Source organism: Nilaparvata lugens, chromosome 6 (assembly GCF_014356525.2).
Source record: "Nilaparvata lugens isolate BPH chromosome 6, ASM1435652v1, whole genome shotgun sequence".
Taxonomy (NCBI): Eukaryota; Metazoa; Arthropoda; class Insecta; order Hemiptera; family Delphacidae; genus Nilaparvata; species Nilaparvata lugens.
The window spans coordinates 15,035,947-15,050,175 of NC_052509.1; the positions used below are offsets into that span (position 1 = coordinate 15,035,947).

Genomic DNA, 14,229 nt, shown 5'->3' on the forward strand with positions numbered 1-14,229 from the left:
AAAATATTATAGGAGACGGAACCAGGGGATAGAGTGGAAGGAGATAAACTACTACAAAATTGGAAAACAGAAGGAAGAAGTAAGGATAAGAGGAGAAATATAAGAGTTATACGAATATTATAAAAAGCAAGTAGATTGTGTAAAAATTCAAAAGAAATCCTGCCAAAATTGTTCGTAGAAGCGTGTAATCTAGTCTTTGGAAATTGATTGTACAAGCTACACTTCTTTTTAGGGCGAAAATGCACATTTTGTTAAATAACTGTGTCCTGGTGACAAGGACAGACGAAGCAATGTTATTGCGCCGAACTGCACGGTTGGTGTCACCCATTGTTAACAGTATGTCGTAACAACAAAACTGAGGTGGATTAGGTGGATTACAGTGGGCTATAGTGGGGGAATATAAAAATTAAGTAGGAAAAGAATATGATTTGCAATATTGTATTTGTGAATAAATGGAGAATTATGATGATGATTATAAATAAGAAGAAAAGTAAAAGGATGAGGAGGAGGAGTAGGACGAGGAGGAGGAAGTAGACGATGAGGAGAAGGAGTTAGACGATGAGAAGGAGGAGGAGGAGGAGGAGGAGAGGAGGAGGAGGAGGAGGAGGAGGGGGAGAATGATTATGAAGACGAAGACTAAAAAAGGGAGGATCAGGAAATATCATCAAAGTGAAAGGATGTTTAGAAGAGTTGAGATTGCTGAGTGTTGAAGTACACATCAGGACCTTGTGAGAAATAACAGATAAGATGGAACTGAAAGATGTAAGTGAAAGGTGCAGTCAGCTCTACTTATTGAATTCTTGTCTGAACTCTTCGACTCTCAACTCTACTAATGTGAGAACTAAGACCGAAACACGGTGAAAACACAAAATACGAAACTAAGACCGAAACACACAATACGATTAAGATGATATTGAAGAAACGAAGCACGAAAAAAGTGGAGTGGAAAACTGGAAAGCCGATGAAAATATAGAAGAACCAGGATAATGGTCAGCCAGGACAATTGAACGAAGAAGCAAACCAGAATGAGATGAGAGCAGAAGAGAATAGAGGAGGTAAATTTGGAGAAGAAAAAGAAGAAGGAGAAGAAAAAGCAGAAGAGAAGGAGAAGCCAAGGAAAAGAATAACAAGAATCAGTGGAAAAGTAAAAGATATGCAATAGGAGTTGAGTGAATAATATAAAAAACCTGGGTGAGGAAGAAAGAAAGAATAATGGTGGAAGAAAATCGGGTGAAAAGACCTCACGAAAAAAGGGAAAAATGTCGTGGAATAGAAGATAACCAACTATAAAGGAGCCGGGTGGAGGATAAAAGAAAGAATGTAGGAGATGAAGAAACGAAGTTGAAGGAAAAGAAACGCGGATAGGACCTGTACCTAGGATAGTAAAGGGAAAAGAGCAGTACAGGGCAGCAGAGAATGAAGCGCGAACCGGAAAATTCGGGTTACGTTCTGTTTGACCTTGAAAAGTAGCATAAGAACGAAGAGTCTACTGCAGCACACATAATAATATCGTGAGATTCGCTTCAAACTGTCAACATTCCTCATTAATAACTTCAATGCTTCCTATTCCTCCAATGCTGACAGTATGTAGTGAAGTCTCACAATAATAAGGTATAATACACGACCATGTCTCTAGTGTCAGCACTCTGCACTCTGCACTCAGCAGTGAACCAGAGCAAGGAGAAATTGCGCACTACACTCAGTCAGCTCTGTCAATTAGTGTTACACGATGATCTAGTCTACAACATAAATAAACCTTTAAAATGTCTTTGAGATACACATCATGCTCTTCCATGTTGTACTATCGTAACCTTATTTATTCCCCAATCCTAAGAGACTCGTCGTCGCTTTCAAATTCTGATTCGTTTTGAGTCTTGAGGAATAAAATTCATCAACCATCTTGAGGAATAAGTACGGGTTCAAAAATTATAAACGATCTAGATTTACTAACTGAATCCCCATCCCCGGAAAACGACAATTTTTTCAACTTTCACTCAAATTTCTACTTGAATTGAACATTGAGACTAAACACTATTAATACATATGGAAATTACTGAAATATTGCAATTATTATTCAAATGCTGATTAAATAATAATTATTAAACGAAATTCAAATCCAAATTACATTCTGTAAATATCACCCCTGTTTACTTGTATGTAATTACCCCTGTTTACTACGATCTAGATTTACTAACTAAATCCTCACCCCCGGAAAACGACAATTTTTTAAACTTTCACTCAAATTTCTACTTGAATTGAACATTAAGACTAAACACTATTAATACATATGGAAATTACTGAAATATTGCACTTATTATTCAAATGCTAATTAAATAATTATTATTATTAAACGAAATTCAAATCCAAATTACATTCTGTAAATCACCCCTGTTTACTTGTTTTAAATGTTTATCCTGTTGTCAATATTTGCAGTAGCAGAAGTCTTCGGGTCGATTTACAGCATTTATACTCTGTCCAAACAGGAATGAGCTCTAAAGGATTAGGCCGACCCTCCTACTACTCACAAACACACAAGCGCAGTTTCTTACCTGTATACTACGTAGTATACATAGTATATCAATGGCGCAGGTAAACCGGGCGTGTGTGCCTGCGCGTGGGGAAGCGAGGGTCGGCTTAATCTTTCAGGGCTCATGGCAGTTTGGACAGACTATAATTTGGATTTTCGTTTGATAATAACTATTGATACAATCTATTGATATATTTATTTCTATTTCACACACAGGATATGAAGGATTTGTACAAAACCTATTACTTTTTCAATTGATTGTAACCAGATGTTTCAAATTTCAAAATCAAGACTGAGATGAAAGTATTTCTAATTGAAATTACAACATTATTAGTGGGAAATTTCTATGCGCAGTATTATCCAAGAGCAAATATGATGTAAAAATCATTACATACCCCAGAACGAAAACAAAAATTATTAATTTATTTATTCATAGACAATAGATAAAATAATTGTTAGGTGTAAACAACAGGCATTCACCCAAAACTGCTATCAACCTTCATTTAAAATAAACAGTCCAGAGGTTATGTCGAGTTCATGATTAAATAATGTCAAATAATTTCAACAATTTCTCAACTACAATATTTGACCTTCACAACAACCCTTGCAAAGTAACTTTACTTTTCCAACATAATTCCTCCCATTTTCAATTCCAACATCTAGAATCCAGTAGCACAGAAGTTACCATCCAACAACATCACAGCAATTTCCTTCTATTTCACAGTGACAATCACCATCCAATGAGAAAATGACAAGAATTTGAGAGACTGCATTTTCAATTTCCGTTCGTATAAATAGATTTGCCACTTGCTCATAGATGTAATTGGAAAGAAGGAGCCCGAGAAAAATAGCTGACAATCTTCATATCTCTCTCTTCTCTCTATCTCATTTCTCGGTCTCTTAAATCGAGCCGAATGGAGAGAGAGAGAGAATAGAATGGGGGGGAGAATAGAGAATTAAATGGCAGGATGAGAGAACTTGCAAATCATGAAGATGAAATAAACAGTATACAATATGATAATAATAACAGTAAAGACGTGGAATAGGAAAAACAAAAAGAGAATATATTATAGTGCAAAAAGAAGATGAGAGACATTAGATAAAGGATGGTTAAAGAAGAAAAGAAGATGATTCAAGACAGATGGAAACAGGAAAACTGATGGAAAAGTAGGAGACGAAAAATAGAACGGACAAAGGAAAAAAGGTGGAAATGAAGATTGGAAAATTAGAAACCACTAGTGCTGAATCAACTAGAGTATCTCATTATAAAATAATCATACCAACAATATCTATACCCATCGTAACACAACGCAAAAATAATGAATTAGAAAAACTGGAAATCGGTCACTTATGGCACTGTGTCCTAGTGGGAATCAGGTGTTCAGTTGACCAATTTTAAAGATTTCGAGATTAAGTCCAATTTCAATTGCAATACTGGGAAAAGAAAGACCCGTTCCAGACTCTAGACCATTCAGCTAGCCAACAAGATTCTCGATTACGTAAAGTGGAAACTATTGAACTGGAAAGCATTAGCGAAAAAAACGTTTTCCCACATCACTATAAAAATAGTAACTTACCAAATCAGATCATTGATAGCACAAAAGTAAAGCTATGAAAAATGTTAAAAAATCAAGGCAGTGATCAGAATTTGCACTTGTAAAGACGCAACATTATCTTTATGGCATGAATGATTAAGGAATATTTAGATTGCATCGAGATTTAGGGAAACCATCTCTACTTTAAGCTAATTCACGATAAGTTTCTGAGTTCCTAGTTACCAGCGTCACATCATCATTTACTATAATTACAATTTAATGAACGTTCAGTTCACATTACGCAACGTTTTCTCTAGATTTCCTCTACATTTTTCCCTCTTTCCTCAAAGCGATCTATTATAGATTTTTGGACATACAAAAATTCTCTATAAGAAGAAAACTTGACAAGAAATCAACAGAATATTGAACAAAATTTCATATAATCCATATCTATGATGACATATTCGTGATTTATCCATCCCTGGAAGCTTCTACCGTGACAAATAATAATTTACTCGAAAAGGCAATTTATCTCAATCTAACCTGAATTCCACAGATGGAAGCAAATAACTCCGACAACTTTTGAGAAAAATCTACCAGAGTTCTTCTCAAAACGAGGAAAACTCACTAGAAGATTGATATTCGCAATATGACATAGTTAGTATTCCCTGAACAACTTTACATTAGAAAGAGCTATCAATAAAAATGTCAAAAAACGCATTAGAACCGTCATAAAATCAACTTCTCAATAACAGTCAATTGACACGAAATATTGCTTCGATACTTCAAATATTTGTCGAACAAACTTCTTTTCCTGAGAAATATATTTACATCACATAGACATGACTATATGAAAATCTGTGTGCTTCCTTCAATGCAAGTGCTTCTCTCTCCCATCTTCCGAATAAACATAGTGCTTCTCTCTTCCATCTTCCGTATAAACATAGTGCTTCTCTCTTCCATCTTCCGTATAAACATAGAATTCCAAAACGGAGAGAGTAAAAATGTTGAAGAGAGGTTAACAATAGTCGCGTGCAGGATAAGTTTAAAAAACACCCCCGAGGGCATGAGAGGTAATGTGCGTGTATAAGACAAAAAGAATGAAAACCTATGGTGAAGAGAGGACTGATGAAAACTCGAGGAAAGGTTTCCACTTGAAGACTGTCTGACAACTGTTGTAAGCCAGACTATTTTCTGAGGAGACGTCAGTGTTGCTTACGGGGTTTTTTTACGAGAGCGAGAGAGAAGGTTGAGGAGAAGAAAAAAATAAGTTACAGGGAGAATTGTAAGTAGGCACACCTTTATGGTAGGAGAAAAATGACGAGAAAGAATATAAAAATAGAATTATAGAGAAATGAGGAAGAGAGGAGGAGAAACTGAATTAGAATGAGAAGAAACTCAAGAAGAGTGAGTAGAAACTCTATTGGAAAAGAGTAAAATGGAAATCAAGAGCAAGAATAATAATAGACTGAGAAAGAGAAAGAGAGGGAAGGAGAGAAGGAATGAGTTATTAATTGAATAGTAGTTAGGAATGAAAAAAGGATTGAAGAAATGACATGGAAAAAGGAAAATGGAGAATGGGAAGAGTAAAAAAAGAGATGAGAAGAGAAAATTATATTTGAGGTTATGTAGGCATGAAATTGAAGTTAGGAATAGATTACAATAGATAAGAAGAAAAGTTACATAAGGAAGAAGTAAGAAGTTAGAATATAAATGAATAAGAGAGAGCAGATAGTAGAGGAAGTTCAAGAAGTTTCATTGCCCTAGGACTCCCCATTTTATTTCTTTCCCCCAGGAAAGACCTGACAGACAGACTATCAACTCACAAAGCACTACGGAAGATCTTCCTTCACCCTCCACGCTCCACCTTATACTGTAACAACAAATAATGCTATCACGTGAATATTAAACACTCGCTATGGGTTCGAGGAGAGAAAAGTTCATATTTGAATACGTCTTGGTTTCGATCTAACTATAGAAACGTTCTTGATTGTCGAGACATATTTCAAAAACTATTCATTGTATAAGGATGATAATTAAAAGAATAATAATTTCACAGTAAAATACTCGTAGATCAAATTCTGATACAATGTGCAATCAAGATGTCGTCAGTTGAAATTACTCATCCAGTACTTTCTTTATAGCATCATAAAAGAAATGTGATTCATTCAGGAATTTGTTCAACATTTTTCAGTTATTATCGATAAACTTGTACATGAATTAAGTTTGAAGCAAAAAATTGTCAACGATAAAATTATTACATGTTTTTTTATAATTAGTAGTTGAGAGATGAAATATAGCCTACATCTTTAAAAAAATATCAGAGCAGAGCTATTAAAAATTAGGTTTTCGGATGGGAATATCTTACAAGAGATTGTTTGCTCCTTATCATAGCTTAAGATGCAAGATCATTCTTCGTTTTGGAGGCAAACAAAAATCAAGTGAGAAATACTGCAGTTGCTGCAAGTCAACATGCCAATTTGGCATTGCAAGAGCATTATTACACCAATTATTGACTCATTGTTCAATCACAAACATTTGATTCGCATTCAAAACTATTAAGGCGCCCCTCCTACTGCACACTGAAATTTTCAAGCAACAATATCATTCAATACAGAGATATTCTGCATATGAAATGGATCAAGATTTCGATTGAGGCATACGTCGAGAGGCAAGGAACTAAGGAAAGAGATAACAGAATGCAATCTTCGAAAGTCGACAAAGTCATAGGAGGCATGCGACGCCTATACTGACGCCGGCTATGAATGTCTGAAGTTAACGACTGCCAAAAATTCATGGTAATTCGCCATTTTACAATAAGCTTTGTAGCGCCAAATTTTAAATCAACATGTGACAATGTGACTACTGAATTTCCATTGCACAAGTTTTAATCATGTTACTAACTGAAATAAACATGAACTTTTACAAAAAAAAGTTCAAATAAGAAAAGTTCATATTTTATATAAGAAAAGGTACAGAGAAGACGAAATTTCAACACCAGACATAATTGATTCCCAGAGAAACAACTTCTTTCAAACAATTGCAACAAAATTTAAGTAACGAATTATGAACGACAGAACGAACAAATCTTGAACCGGCCAAAAATTACATAAGAAAAAGCCTTCAATTGATTCAATAAGCCCACACTATGCTTCTAATCTATATAAGAAGAGAGTAGGGTTGTGTTTGTTCGTGTGTTCGTTTGTTCGCATCAAAACATGTCAACTTGTGGATTGCATACCGGAGAAACGGGGATGATTTAGATCTCCAAATTTTGCACATAGTTTCTAAAAATATCAATCTCGTGCACCTGGAAGCCTAAATTTTAATTTTCCTTCTAGATTTTTCAGAATTAATGTTCAAATCTCATTAATGGTATATTCGATTTCATTAAAAAATCACCAAATCATATGGTCGAAGTTAAAAAAGGAACATCTGTTTCTATATTGCTTTCTAGCTGAAATACATAGTTTTGAAACTTCGTTTTCCTGATGCAATGTTTAGGCCTACACGTGGCATGGATTAGAGCAATCAGCTAGAACAATTTTTGAGACAAATGCTAAATAAACGTCTACAGTTTCATCAATGCTGTATCGGCAATATAAAAACGCATGCAGTTAATATGTCTTTCAATGAAGGACAATTGTTATTTACATAAAGAAATTATATTCTTCCATTTCTATTTAATTAAAATTTCAAAATTATTCGAGCCCTGATAAAATGACTGACTCATTGTACATAGGCCTATTTTGAATTCTTCTAGATTTCATTACGTCAAGTTTCAAGAAAGACCCTTGCGAAGCACGGGTTACCTGCTAGTAATAGAATAAATTGAAACTTCTAATCATAGAACCATTGTAGAATTATAAAAATTACTATACAGATTTATTGAGCAGTAAACTATACTGTATAAAAGTTAAAATCATCCAACTTCAAACAGAGTTGGAATTTGAATAAAAAAACGAGGAATTTCTCAACTTTAGATTCATAAAAAGGACAGAGTTGAGTAACCCAATTAATTATAGTAAACTTGAAACCCGATAAACCAACTGATATTCTAATAAGAAAGCCTGAAGTCTTCGATTTTTCGTAAAAAAATTACTAACGTCATTCACAGATGTTTCAAGACGTTTGCTCAACAGTAGTACCGTAACTGAAATAAATTTTTGACAACGAGAACAATACAAATCATACATTACCGGCAATCATCATGACCTTCAAACAATCAGATACTTTGACAGGTTTTGATAACGTTAAGGTGACTGACCTGGAAAAAAGAAAGAAATTTGAGTTTCTGCCAAGCACATAATTTACTTTATATTTCAAAGAACAATGTTTGATAAGGACAAGAAACTGATCTTTCTCAATAAGAAACTTACAATTAATAGAATGAGAAAGAAATACAGTATTGCAAAAGCTACTAAGATTGCCAAATAAATGTTGAAATTTGGTTTTCAAACAAAAATCTTTTACGTAGCAAAACTGTTGGAAATTCTTCAACACAATAGCAGGAGAGATGTAGCACGATAATTAGAACATTGTTTATATATATATAACATAGTATTGTATGAGAAACCCCAAAAATATAATCTTCAATTAATGAATCTTTCATTATTTGATGAATAGTAATTCTATATTATATCCATTGAATTACCTGGACTCCGATTATATATACTCCTTAGAATAAACGAAAGTTTCATTGGACAACCTACAGAAGAATGAAATGACTATATTACTTTGTTATTGAATAATTAAAAATATTTGAACACAGATTCTGGAAATGTAACAATTTACAAAAGAATTAAACATGTATGGTACCGAAAGAAAGTTGAATGGAAAAGACCAGAAGTAGGGAAACTTGATTCATTGAGTGTATTTTCGACAACGAACATTGTAAGAAAATGCTAAAAATAAACCCAAATTTCAAAAAACTTGCAACACTGCTTCGTCAAGTATCAAATAACCAAATACCGAGAAGTAAACAAAGTTCAAAGTCCCCACCTCCTATTTTTCACTCTGGAATATTGGTCTTTGGCCAAAAACTGCACATCTCAAAAGATTCTGCAAAAACAGATGCTTGCTATTTTCGATCTATTTCCAATCGTTTTCCACACTAGTGCCATAGCTCATTTTGGCATTTCAAATGAACCCAAAAAAAATTCAACTGTAAACAAAATAAATATGAATTGAATATCGACCAGTCCTCAAAGTTATTCAAGTACAGTACTATAAATAGCTATCTTGTCTTCTTGATCTTGACCTATCTAAAACGAAATGAATGTTGCAGCTTCAGTCCTAATTGCTTATGTGTCAGAGATGGTTGTTGATTCATAGCAAAAGTCGTAATAGATATCGAACACATGAGTTAGTTTTGAATGAGATTCTAGGCAGTACTGCTTATTATAGGGATTCTAAGATAGTTTAGTCAACTCCTCAGATTAATTACTGGAAATTGTGGAATCTTCATATAATAATCCAACATCATCAACTGAATGATTATGACTACTGATATTGATTGAGTGAATGAAACATTATTCTGACATCTTCGAGATATCTTGAGTATGAGCACGAACAAAATTAAAAGAATTTGAACCAGTATATTGGAATTAAGCTTCAAAATTTTTGGTTTATTTCAATCCAAGTATTTCGAAGCGGAACAATACTTCATCTTTTCAAACAACTCAAGTGATGAATGGTTTTTAATTCAATTCCCAACAATTTCAATTTAACGCTTCATCGTGAACGTTATCAGCTAAATTATTTATAGATTGAGTTACAATATCAATGAGAATGTGATTGAGTTCCAATATCAATGAAAATAAGAGTCAATCTATCAATCACCGCTGATAATGATAATAGATCAATCACATACTATGAGATCAATCTTCTTTCGAACCACTCATTTCTATTTGCCTCGCATGTAGTGTAGATTAGGAAGCATATTGAAGAGAAGATGAGTACTCAAATGTACGTTTCTGAGTTCAAATATGTTTTCAAAGACAGGTAATCTTTGAATGATAACTTACTACTACGGACGTGGAATCATAGTAAGGGGCGTGGCTTGCTTACAACCCGTCTATCGGTAAATAACGATAATCTAGGTCAAGGTCGCATTTGATCACACCTCCCCACCACCACCAGACTAGACGGAGTCTCCAGATCAATATCATCCCCTTCCCACCTGTCCAATGAGCAAGCTACCAAGCTTATCACCCTTGAAACCAGCTGGTAATTGATTCAATATTATCGGCGTGATCTCATAGAAATTAATAAAACCTCTTAGACCAAATTCGTAATGGTGACGTGGCGCTGATTTTTTGTAACTCCCATATATCTGGTTCAATGAATACAGAAGTGGCGTGGCGAAACGTGGTTTGCATCGAGTCATAGTATAGGAGTGGCGTAGAGGTGGCAAAAAGTCACGTGCTACGCCACCTTCATGTCACTTTTGAGTGAATAACCCTGAGTGTCATTGTAGTTAGGATTCAATGCTAAATACAGTAGCTTATATATTATTTTAAACTATTGGCACAACATGCTGAAATCAAGTTTGTGAGCGATTTTCAACCAGATCTGAATTTTCAAAGCCCTTTTCTTAGTGAACACTGGACAATTATTTTCAAAATAACTTATACCCTATAATCTAGACTTAATAACTTTATAATGAAACGGATCCGATCTACAGCATTGCAACATATTTCTTGTTTAACGACTGGCCGTTTGAAATTACTTCATAATTAAACGGTTCAGAGCGCGAATCGCATAAAAATGTAGTAAAACTCCCAACTACGATACATTAACGATCTATTGAGTCTGTACAAAAACTAAGTTAATGATCTATTAGAACTGCAGAAGAAAGCGTAACCTGATGATTACAGTGGATAATGAAGACGTACCGAGAAGAATAAATTTGCAATAAGTTTCTAGAGAACAATGGGAATCCACAGGTATAAAAAGCTACAAAGATGGTTTTGAATATTTATGGGTGAACAAGAACACTAATTTGATCTTTTCAAGCCCTTCAATCTTGAATCCATTTCATGATTGATGTAGAACAGTGGTTCCCAGACTTTTGCGTTTGACAACCCAGATTTGAATGATATTCATTTTCGCGCTCCGTCCATTCATCTCAAGCCTGTACTATTATCTCCTGATTGGCCATTATCTTGTAGCTCAACCTACTCCTCCCTGATTGGTCAAGAATTAATCGAGACGTTATTCCAAATTCTGCCACTAGATGGTAGCAGCTACTGGGTCACAAGCGACTGCTCAGATCGCAAGACATCAAGCCCCGCCTACTTTATCCTCATTGGCAAAAAATTAATTCAGACTTAGCTCTGAAGTCTGCCAGTAGATGTCGATAGTAACTTGGTTAACAATTTTTCAAATTACATGAATGTAAAGAATTTAGGAAAATACTGACTGTATAGTTTGAATTTTAGATCTTCAATTTAATTCATAGACCTCTCTTCCTAAGCATTGAAACAGAAGAAAACATTATTTTGATGAAACCTACTAATAATAAACGTGAACTAAGTTGAAATGAAAGATAAATTGAGAAATCTTAACAAGTGAATTGTGATTCATTTTCAACAGCTACACTACAAACTACAACGCATCAAAAATCTTCTAGTGATTCACCGGTTGAGAGCCGCTAATATGGAAAACTAATAATTACCAAAACAGCAATTATTAGCTGGTAATTGACCCAAAACTTGTTCAGTAACACAGTTTAACAAAGTAAACTCGAAAAATTAATTGTTATTGTACAAACACAATCTAATGATGTTTGTATGGTTAGGTAGTATATTGAAATACCATGCTTCAATGAAATATACAGGTAGTGCGGTACATCGCGAATTGCAAAATTCAGTAGAAACTGAATATGAGGCTGATAATATACCAGCATGACACCAAATGCAGCATAATAAAATGAGATTTGCAATAAACTCATTCCAGTCTTTACTAAGCCTACCAAATTTTCATCACTGGAACTGAATTGAATCTGCTAAGGATGGAGCTTCTGCAACTGACTATAAAGATACAAATTTTTGAATAGGCAAAACTTTAAAACGAAAATCGCTAATGACGACAGTAACAAGTATTCAAGACAACTTTTTTTTACCGAGCAACAGGTAAGGCAGCTAAATACACTACTGTACCTACTAAAGGAAGGACATGTGCTAGAATTAAAAATAGAAACTCGTTCGCTGAAAACCGGTACTTAACTAGAAATAAAGATAATGGCACCGTTTGTGCATAGCTGGTTATAAACACTACAAATTACAAGGTTAGAACAAAATCACATGACCGTCAAGTCACATCTTGAAACCCTTATTCTATGTTCCATTCCCTATCCCAATTTTTACTCTCCATTTTTTCTTCATGGAGTTTTCATGACTTCAATAATGGATCATTTTTATTGAATAACATGAGGTTAAACATTTTCTAATAAATGGATGGTTGACGAAAAATGTAGACGTGAAATATGAAATTCATCCGGAAAAGAATTAAATTGAAATAGTGAAGAAGGAAGTAAGATGGAGAGGAACATCAAATGTAATAATTTTATTTAATATGTACTGTCTCTTTCTCACACACACACACTCGCTCCTCCTCACACGCTACCCAATTTCTCCATCACTCGTATCGTTAAAACGATCAATGCAAATTTTCTCAACATTTTATAATCAAGAGCACCGCAAAATCAGAGCCAGTTTCAGAAACCGTTTCAATATGAGCAATTTTTTGAATAGTTACAACACGGAGCAACCACCAATTTTATCAAGTAATTGATACAAATTTGGCTCCTGAAATGCACAATTCTTAGCTCAAAGTCCATTACAGATTATTGGAGACCCGTTGAATAACCGATTAATGGAGATTATAACGATCGCAACTACCAAGCAATCGAATTATAGTTATCAATTTGCATAATACCTGTGAAATTGATTGGCGCCTCCAACTCCTAAAAACAAGTCTATTATCTTCAGTTAAAACGTTCAAGGTTAATGGTATTTACTTCAAGCGTGAGTAGTGTTCTGGATACATATAATCACTGAGTTCTATTGAGAGTTATTATTCGATAATTGATTATTGCCCAAACGGTTATTGATTATACTCGTACACCTACAAATTCATATCAATTACCTTCTATATAGCCTAATCCATTTTTTCTACTTCAGCCAACGAGCGTATCAAAAAATTAAAAACGTTTTCGAATATTTCTAATTAGTCATCAGAATTATGTTTCAAGAAAGTTTTAAGATCTTTTACAGAAGAAAAAAGCGACACACATACACTGAAAATATAGATTTTATTACAAAGTAGGCTTTGCTATGCACTTACGGCGGTTTGTAAGCAATTTTCTGTGAGTTGAAATAAAGGACTCATGGATGATTTTCTACTTCAAGATATTCTTCTTTTCTGCTATTTTGCAGCATTTTTTCGTCGTTTGGAGCGACTTAAATTAAATTACTACTAAATACCATGAGCAATGTAAAATTTGTTAAAATATACAGAAAAATTTCCACAAATTCCCATTCCAATATATCCCTGTATTTTAACTCAGATAAATAGTCTTCGTCCCAAATCCTATTTCAGGATTTGAATGAGATCCTGTACAATTCACTTTCCGATATCCCTCCCAATGATATTTCTTTATAGATAGTAGAATAGTCAGTTATTTCATAAGAAAAGAAATAATTAGCAAAGAATTTTATTTCTAATCATTAATATTCAGCAATTCAGTAAGAGAGTTCAAGAGTAAAAAGTGTCAATCTTCATAGAATTCTGACAACTGTCTTCATCATGATTGCTGAAAACGTTTGGTGTTATAGTGCTAAAAACTATTGGTGCATATGATTCGATCCTTTGGATCATCATCTACCAATTATTTTCTTGATAAAGAATTACTCCTCAGCATTTCAGTTAGAGAGTAATGTTCAAGATTACAAATTGTCAATCGTCAAAGATATCTGACAGACTATCTTCATCATCACTGCTGAAAATTAAATCAGTTTATAAAAACTCAAACAAATTCTAGTGAAGTGTCTGTCAGTGATTCGGAACCACCGAGAGGTTGATCTCATTCTTTCTCTCTAAAACACAAGTGGCCTGAATTATATACAAAAATATGTTTGATCGAAGACAATATACATGAATTAC

General features: G+C 34.1%; 1 protein-coding gene across 4 annotated transcripts in view; it reads right to left on the reverse strand.

Moving 5' to 3' along the window:
• LOC111052632 (autophagy-related protein 13 homolog) overlaps window positions 1-14,229 on the reverse strand; it is a 101,562-nt gene that overhangs the window by 74,654 nt on the left and 12,679 nt on the right. For 2 of the 4 annotated variants that reach the window (XM_022339372.2, XM_022339399.2), the window contains exon 2: window positions 8,262-8,329. The exons of the other annotated variants lie outside the window; for them this stretch is intronic. The gene's annotated coding sequence lies outside the window, so the exon portion shown is untranslated. The remainder of the gene's footprint in view (window positions 1-8,261; window positions 8,330-14,229) is intronic. 4 annotated transcript variants of the gene reach the window in all.